Source organism: Chelon labrosus, assembly GCF_963514085.1.
Source record: "Chelon labrosus genome assembly, chromosome: 6".
Lineage (NCBI taxonomy): Eukaryota > Metazoa > Chordata > Actinopteri > Mugiliformes > Mugilidae > Chelon > Chelon labrosus.
Genome location: NC_140342.1, coordinates 12,590,091 through 12,598,576, shown reverse-complemented (window position 1 = coordinate 12,598,576; position 8,486 = coordinate 12,590,091).

The window sequence follows — 8,486 nt, the reverse complement described above, 5'->3', positions numbered from 1 at the left end:
TCTCCATCTCCCGTTCTCCCCATTGATTTTGGTCATTTTATACCTGAACATAGTCATTAATCTGATTATGACTGTGTCTGGGTCCAGTTCATTAGTCTGGCCCAGCTGTAATACAGGCAGATGCCTGCTGGGCCATAAGGATTCATCACAGAACCATTGAGCCCTGAAGAACACACCACATAGGACAGCATGGCACATATATATATATATATATATATATATATATGATAGCTACAGCTGCTGCTCAAACAGCGACAACGACTGCTATACCATGCCGTCACCTCTCCCGGTGCTAACGAAAGTGGCAGCCTATCTAGTAGCTTCCTTTAGTTATTTGTTACTTGTTTTAATCAGATTTGTTTCAAACTTTCCTTTTATTATTATTATTTTTGACTCTTACACGCACTGTGTATTTTTGTGTCCACGGTTATGCAACTTTAATGGATAACAGCGTTGGTAGTATCACGTATAGTGGGATCAGCTGTTGGCACTACGAACAAACGCCAGCACCAGCCACCTACCTCACTTACCCGACGAGGTAAGACGACTGTATCGGGCTGTAGAGCCAGCACCAAGACGTTTCGCGTTTAGTGAAGAGATGGAGATACAAGGCCGGTGTTCCGTCAGTGGTTATGGGGAATGTGAACTCACTGGCCAACAAGACAGAACTGGCTGGACTAGTTGGCTGGAGACGCGGCTAACGCTTAGCATCCTCGATGCTAACATGGATTTACCGGGCTTCATCACAGTCAGAGTGGACAGAGACACCAAGGCAAGTGGGAAAAGAAAAGATGGGGGATCGGACTGTTTGTTAACACTTGGTGGTGTAACCCTGGGCATGTAACGGTGAAGACGATCATCTGCTGCCGTGATATTGAACTTTCAGCCGTGAGTCTCCGGCCATATTACATGCCCAGGGAGTTCGTGCCTTCAAGGCATTGGACTCTACACTGTCTGCTTTCGTCCAGTATGTGGATTGTCCAAACAGGGCAAATAGGACTATTGATCTTCTGTATGGAATTGTGAAGGATGCATACAAGGTTACACCTTTACCACTTCTGGGGAAATCAGACCACAATCTGATACTGCTCCAACCTCACTATAGGCCACTGGTTGCAAGGCAACCCACCACCAAACGCTCCTTCAGGAAATGGTCGCCTGAAGGACTGTTTCCAGTCCACGGATTGGGGAGTGCTGCAGGAGGCTGGCAGTATAGGACTCAGAGGGATGCAGGACTTAGAGATCACTGGATGCACCACTGACTACATCAATTTCTGTATGGATGTTGTTGCTCCAACCAGAATTGTGCGCTGCTTCAACAACAATAAGCCCTGGATCACCAGGGACATCAAGGTGCTTCTTAACCAGAAGAAGAGGGCTTTTAAGGACGGTGACCAGGAGGAGCTGAAGTGCGTACAGCAGGAACTCAAGGTCTGGCTGAAAGAAGTGTAGGCCATAAGACTATACAACGCCTCCCTGTGAGGAACCAAATGGACTGTGATCATATATATATAGTTTTATTATCATTATTATCTAGACAGACAGACAAACAAACACAAGAATAGAAATGAAGTTTTTGTGTTACATTTTGGATAAGACATAATGTTGAGTAATAGTCACAAAAGCTAGTTTATTGATTTATGTCCATGGAAACAAATATGCCTTTCAGATATTTTGGTTCATTTTTATACCTGTTTTGTATCTGTCATCTTTTCTTACTCTATTGGTTCAGTAAAAGTAACACAGACACTTAAAACCCACACTTTCAAATACATGGCTTAAAATGTGATGCCAATTGAAAGACTTTGCTTTCAATGCTGTACTCTGTCACAAAGGAGGGAAGACAATTTGTGACACCTGAATTACATTTTCTCACCATGGTGCACCATAGTTGTCATACACTATGACTGTATAAAGGATACTTGGACTCTATGGTGTCCACAATAGTCTTTTGTTTTGTATTGTACATGCACAGAGTTGAAGACATTCCACATTTTCAGTTGTACGTTTGCAGTTCATACCTGAATAGGTTGTGGCATTGGAATGGAAGCCTTTCAGAGACATTAGTCCTGCAACGTTGTTCTCCTGAGACAACAATCTTAGACTTTTTTCGAGATCAACCAAGACATGTATAGACAGGTTTATCCAGCTCACTCGATTCCTAGATTATCTATGAGAGGTGGTCATTTACTTAGCAGCAAAGTACTATTTACCCACGTTTGAAGGCATGCCATCTCTGAATCAAACATGAGATACATTCTCATAATTATCTGTATGAGTTTGACTATGTTCTTGCAGACATACTGTATTCCCTCCATGCCTTGTTCTTACACAGCAGGTAATAGAAAAGGTTGATAAATAAAATGATCCCCTGCCACAGATATTTCTGTAACCCTGCCAAGGAAATGGACTCATTGCTAGAATATTCCATCACTGTCTCCTTATCAGAAAGCATGTCAGCTGAGGTTAAGAGCTCCTCAAAATGTCCCTTGAATCCTCCAACAATAGCCTCTCCAAATGGGTTTAGTATCACAGGACAATGCCGGTAATATAATTCATTACATTTCCATGTCAGTAATTTTACTGAATAACCCAGACAGCATATGCAGTATTACTACTCCAGTAAATTACTGGGAGGTTAAATCACTCCTGAAAGATTTTATTACTTCTACATGGAGTATTTGCTGTTACAAATCATTTTAACATTGATACGGATGGTGCAGTTGTGAAACTTGTGACATTCCCTGTCTGAAATAAAACATGGCAGAACTCAAAAACAAGGGCACAGCACAATATGGTTACACTAGTGGTTTTATTCTTTTCAGCTTTGCAAGACCAAGTTGAAGTATTTCGAGAACACTTTGTACACCATCCCTGACAGACTAACTTTAGTGGAGAGAAGCAATAAACTCCATTACAAACAAACAAGAGCAACCATTTAAAGTGTCTGTTTCATTACAAAGGGCCAGATCCTGTGCAGCATGTTGGATAAAAATGGCTTAGCTCAGTAGCAGAGTTGCTGCAGAGAGGCTCTCCGCTGCTGGAGATGTAACGTTAACAGTGACACAGCAAAGCACTCTCCAATCCTACGTAGTCACGCAAAACCAGATTATTCTACGGGTCTGGAGAACAGTCTGGGGTATTATCATTGTGGGTCAGTTTCTGCCTCTTGTCACTTAAGAATTATGAGGGATGTGCTGTAAATCAAAGTTTGAACAGATGTTTGGGTGCAAAGTCGAGATGTCGCTGACCCATTCACCCATTTAGAAGGATGAGATCATTAAATCAAGCATCAATGTGTTCATCGGGAAAGGTGGGTCTGATTTAAATGCTGCCAGGTCGTTCGTAATTTCTTCCCCGGGATAGTATCAAAAATACATTTTTTATTATCCATAAGAATTTGCAAAGCAACTAAAGCTGTCACAAAGTGTAAACTGTTCTCTGATACGCAATGGAGTGAGGTGGAAAGTAGCCGTAACATAACCATGGATAGTAAATTTGAGTAAAACACATTGTTTGCTTATCCTGTGCGAATGCACCACATGAAACACAGACGTAGGGGCGGAATTTCTGATTCACATGACGTCCCTAGGTAAAACTAATCCTGTGTGAATAGGGTTTAAGAATATATTTTGTGATACAAATAGCTAAAACATACATACAGACATAGACAATTTGATAATCATGCTCTTGACCAGACGCCTGCCTACACTTTAGCCCTGGGGGAGCCCACTGGACCGATCATGAGTACAGACCGCTTATTTGATGTATGATGCTCTTGCAGAAATGTATTACACTAAAACAACAGAAGCTCAAGTGAAGTGGAATGGATCGTTCACTGGTCAAAACAGTGTTGCTGGGTCAAGCCACTGCCAGAATTAAAAAAAAAAAATGTGGCAAATGGACTCCTTGTCGGAAAATAAGAATGTAAGAATGTAACAGATAGACAGCAAAGATTATCCAAATTATATTATCGTATTATGATTTACATTTACATTAAAGCACAAAGGATTTAGAAAATGTTAATGTGCAGATGACAAAAGGGGAAAAGAGGGCTGCATGAAGTATGCCCCTAGTGCTAGGCTGTATGCCAAGAGTTAGGATAGGGAACTGCCCTCCCCAACTAAATGTAGTTAACTTAGATAAATTAGTTTCAAACTTAATCATTCCATTTTTTTTCCTGTTACATTCACTCACATGACAACCACTTAGTTACTTAACTGTCAGTTACATTTCATTTGAAGCTCAGTGGGCAGAGGACAGGCGTCAATGACTGTATACACAGTGCGCTGGAGTACCCCCTTCTTTTCATGATATCAAGAACTGCTTTTAATCGACAATCAATTCTGAATTTAATCGTGACACCGGGAATCAAACTACACTTGAATCATGAGGTTGCCTGTGATTTCATTAAAACCCTCTCATATTAGAGAAAATCATGCCCTGAAATAAACCTGTAACCCAGCTGCAGCATCATGATTATTGCAGGGACAATTAGTCAAATAGAACAAACAATTAGACAAAAATCATTATCATCAGGTAGCTATCCCTTTTCTTTCATTCTTCATAACCAGTACTAAATGTATGTGATTTATGAATTAATAAAACAGGACGTTAACAGGGCTGTTAACAACCCAAGGTATACATTTAAGGGTTCAATAAATCCCTGCCAGCCAGACCTCTGCAGCAAGTCTTTCTGCTGGTCTATTTCCCTTATTCCCCGTTCAACCCTGCCTCAACTATCCAATAAAGCTTTGTTCATCAAAATGTACAACACCTGTGTTTCAAATTACCATAAGATATTGTGGCCATGTTCTGTGAACATTTTTCCTCTCACAATGTTGCGAACATATAGGACGGAGGGGATGTGGGGCTCAAAAACCCTGAGCAGTAACAAGGATGTGCTTGCCTCGGGGGGAAGAGAAAATAGCTGACAGGACATGGAGGAGGGCGGAGTAGATGGAGGAGGAGGATAGATGAAGAGAATGGGAGATGATGAGAAGAATGGTGTTTGGACTTGTTGAAAAAATACCAAAGGGATAAAAGGCCATGGCTTGATCAGAGAGAGATGCTTCACTGGGCTGAGCTCCACAGAGGGAGGAACACTGGACCTGACTTGAATCCACACTCATACAGTCTTCAGAGGAACTGGGTAGTGTACATATGAAACATCACGGTTGTCTTTCTATTAGGGTTCCTCTGGGTTTTTATTTCTGCTGTGTTTAATGTCTCCTGTCTATACCACTTATTTACACTGTAATTTGTTGCACTGATGGAAAATCTTGTGTTAAATTAGAAGCTGGGCTTTTCTTTAAAGGCTTTCTCAGATTTATACATTTTTTTTCCCACATTTTTTTTCACAAATCCTTCATTTCCAAGTGTTATTTTAGTAACCCTTTCTGCAGTTCATGCACCTCAAGGTTGAGTTTAAAGATTCAACGTATTTTTCTGCAATTTCCTAAATAGCCGCTGGACTTACTCTGCACTTTGTATCCCAAATGGAGGTAGTCCATAAACTGGGCATCGTGTTCAAATGATGAGCCCATTTTGAATCAATAGAACGCTGCATCCGTACAACAGGGTTTTCATTTGACATTTTAAAAGGACGTGTTTGCCGGGTGGGCAATAGCATGCTGGCTATTGTTCCTTTGTGGTGCTCAGATTGTTTATCGACTAGGTGAGCATGCACCCGTAGCCTTTTTGCCGGTGTGCGAGTTTCTCTGGAGACAACTGCAAGCTCCTCTTCATCTGTGCATCAATACACAAGTTGCATCAGAAAAGTGAGGGTCAAGCAACTTTCGCCCCGCAATTCGAACACATACATGACGTGCACTCAGCCGACAGAGTAAACACGCGTACACACACACTTCTGGAAAAAGAAAAAAAACAGTCGGACCTCCAAGGTAGGAACAATCTTTTTCGGCTCGTGCAGTCAACCTGATGCAAGCACGGAGCAAGCCGCTGTAAGAACGCAGCGTCTAAACAAAAACATAGGGAGTTGTTGTGTCCAGAAACACAGAGTATCAGTGGTGATTGAGCCTGGCAATGAGGTGCTGCAGCATACCCGACATACATCTCACTCAGGTATCGTACTCTCTGGTTACCTCATCAGCAGCTATAGATGGGTGCTGTTAGATATACACAGAGGAAATGATTAAAAAAGATTCCAAACATGCACCCACTCAGATAATTACAAATTAGCCAGTATTTGCATAAATAAAGCACTGCATCGATTATTAAAACATACCTCCTGCCACGACTGTTCTTTATGCATCTCTTGTGAGTTGCGTACAATTTGCATTCAGGGCAGAGTTAGGCAACTTAAAATTAATGCTATTCATTTCCCAAGTCTAATCCCTAATATCGTGATTAAAATTCTCATGGCTTTGTATTCGCCTTATCAGACTTGCTCCACGTCGAGATAATGTGTGTCTGTATGAGTCCGTCGCCGCCGCGCCATTTGTAGCTTCCCTTCTGATATTTGACGGTTGACATTCAAACGCGGCCCTTTCTACCTGGTTGCAGCTGCTCGCTGTTATCTGTTTCGGCTGTGTCGAGCAAAAAGGTGCATAGGTTGGTGCGCCGCGGGCCAAGACGCAGCTTCAGAACGTAATGAGAGTTTGCCGGGGTGCCTCTGTGTCTGCTCCCTTTACAGGAGGGGAGAAAGCTACTTTTATTCTTTGTGTTAGGGCACGGAGGCCATGCCTTGGGCTAATATGATGTTGTTTGGATGTATGCAGATGACTAAACAATTTGAATACCAAAGGTTTCACATTTTCCCTGTTTTTCTTTTACCTTAATTGAAATGAAAAAAGCTGTTCCTTTAAGTCCCATTGGCTGATCATTAGGGCAGCAAAAAGGTAAGGAAGGGTTAGCTGAGATCGTGTGTGCGCGTCTTTGAAAGTTTTGATTGTTCTTATATGCTCGACTGCACAGGATTTTGAGGCAGGCAACCTTTCTGCACGAGCTCCAAGACTTCTTTCCCCTTATCTTTCTCACTCTCTGTCTCTCTGCCTGTTTAGCATTCTTCTTCTTTTTTTCTTTTTTTCCCCCTTTCCCTCGATGTACTAGCTGTGTGCCTCGGCTAAAGTGAAACAGTGTGGATGTGATTTCTATAGCTCTGTTGGAGACCAGCACCTCATCACAAACCGGTCTCGGCTGGTTGGGCGAGCGAATCAAATCTTGGACGGCGCGACCGAAACGATTTCAGTTTGAGACTGGAGACCTTGCCTCGCATTTCAGTCATCGGGCCACGTTCAGCGGGATGCATTCAATTCAGTTCACTTCATATGTTGGAATGGGGGGGGGTTTGAGGATGGCTTAGGTTATGCAACAAAAGCTCGAGATGGACGTGGAAATGTTTTGGAGCGGTATGCTTTCTGTTGAGAGCTTCTGGAAATGTCTTTGCCACATATCATCTGTGTGTGCAACTAACAAACCATGTGAGATGACGCATTCAAACCCAATAACCCTAGCCACAGTCCTAATGAATGCCAATGATACTCAATGTCACGCTGAATACTGACTGCAACAAATCCTACACCTGCACTTCAGTGACTCTTCTGATTATTCATTAAAACCTGCAAGAAGCACATGAATCACGTGGCCATTAAATTGTGGCTATAAATAAATGGAAATGGCTAAATAACCACTTATTACATATTATTTTTATGTCCAATTCTGTTTATGGTTATTTCAGGCAGAACGAGTCATTGTGTGGGTCTTATCAATAGATGGAGTCCACTGTGTTTGACCCGTACGCAATGTACAAAAAGCCTAGTGCATTTTAATTAGGGACTTCTTTCCTCTGAGTAGTTAAGTGGCAGTTAAGACCGCCTGCCTCTTGGCCTTCCTGTTTCTTTATCGACTCCAAGCTGTTGATTTCAAACCTGTAGAAAAAAAAAAGTACTCATAACAGTGCTTTAAGCTGCTATAATCAATGTTTTTATAGTACAGTGGATAAAATGACAATGTCCGCATGATAAAATCTTGCTAAAATGACAAACCCAGGGAAAATGATCACTTGCCGCTGCAGTTCTCTCAGGAATCAGCTTCTTTTAAATCGTTGTTTTGGTCGAGCGGACCCTGATATTCACGGTGTACATTCAAAAACAGCAGCTAGCAACTAGCTACTGATGCATTAATGAGCAAGAGCTAGAGCTTTTTCTCAGGGACTGGTCTACAAAAAAATAAAAAATAAAAAAAAATGCTAAAACGGGCACAGCATAAGACATTTCAAGAGAGCGTACGATAGATGTCGCTGTAAGATTTAGCATGCGTACTTGGTACTGATTAGAAGAATGTTCCTCAACGTTTTTCTTCCAGCGTTTCCCAGTTCAAAATGTTCGATGTGCAAATCTGGTCTTTTGTAAAAATAGTCAAATGTATCTGTGAGCACACACTTTTCCTGCAATCTCTCTTAAAGCAAATGTATTTATTTCTCACGTCAGTATGACTAACATTGCTTGGAAGGCAACAAAAGTACT